The following is a 902-nucleotide window of genomic DNA, read 5'->3' on the forward strand; positions in this document are numbered from 1 at the left end:
TTAAAAAAATAATAATAATAATAATATTTACAAATGTCAATTAGGTTCTGGTATGATTACTTTCAGTCGTTACTGAACGACAGTCGCCTCGACAACGGAAGCTGCATGATGTATTTGGGTAAAGAAACAGTCATTAATCACATTACGGAGCAACACGTTTGGAAGATTAACGGATTTTCCTGGGTAATTGGACTACTAGGCAAACGACGTCCGTGACGTCACTAGAGAAGGGGGAGATTTCCGTCGATATCGAATTTTAAAAATGTATAATTTATCTTAACGTACCTATGTAAGGATGTTGTGTTGTCGTGCACGTGGTTGATAGCAACTACCAATTGATGCACGAGTAAACGTGCTCTGGATTCTTCCATTCTTGAGAGTTGATGACAGACAGTACTTGGATGTATTCCAGAAGCAATTACGTTTACAATCGGGTTTTATAAGATTTTCTTCACTAAAATAAAAGTTAAAAAAAAAATTTTGTTTTAATTAATTAAAGAATTTAATATAATATAAGAATTTAATAAAAAAAAAAAGAAAGAAAAAAAAATTAGACTAAAAGTGTTCCCATGCCGGGAATCGAACCCGGGCCTTCTGGGTGAAAGCCAGATATCCTAACCACTAGACCACATGGGAGAGTAGCAGCAACTTCTCTATAGCCTTACTTATTGTTGAAGAAACATCAATAATGGTTAATCTTTTATTGAATTATTTTGCAGTTAAATAAATAAAATAACCCGATACTTAAATTATTAAGCCCTCATTTAAGCTTTCTAGCTTTTCTCTTGCTTATTTTAAACATCGAAACACTTACAAAGTTATTTTGAGGTTTAAAATAAGTCCTTACCTTTAAGATTCGGGGGTTTAACTTGAAAAAAAGGAGGAGGAACGTATCCTTTTTT

At 33.1% G+C, this 902-nt stretch overlaps 1 non-coding gene across 1 annotated transcript; it reads right to left on the reverse strand.

Moving 5' to 3' along the window:
* Nucleotides 1-564: 564 nt before the first annotated feature.
* TRNAE-UUC (transfer RNA glutamic acid (anticodon UUC)) lies at nucleotides 565-636 on the reverse strand. Its single transcript has one exon. It is a non-coding gene; the product is annotated as a tRNA-Glu (tRNA).
* Between the last annotated feature and the right edge of the window lie 266 nt (nucleotides 637-902).

Source organism: Centruroides vittatus, unplaced genomic scaffold (genome assembly GCF_030686945.1).
Source record: "Centruroides vittatus isolate TY-2023 unplaced genomic scaffold, ASM3068694v2 scaffold_752, whole genome shotgun sequence".
NCBI lineage: Eukaryota > Metazoa > Arthropoda > Arachnida > Scorpiones > Buthidae > Centruroides > Centruroides vittatus.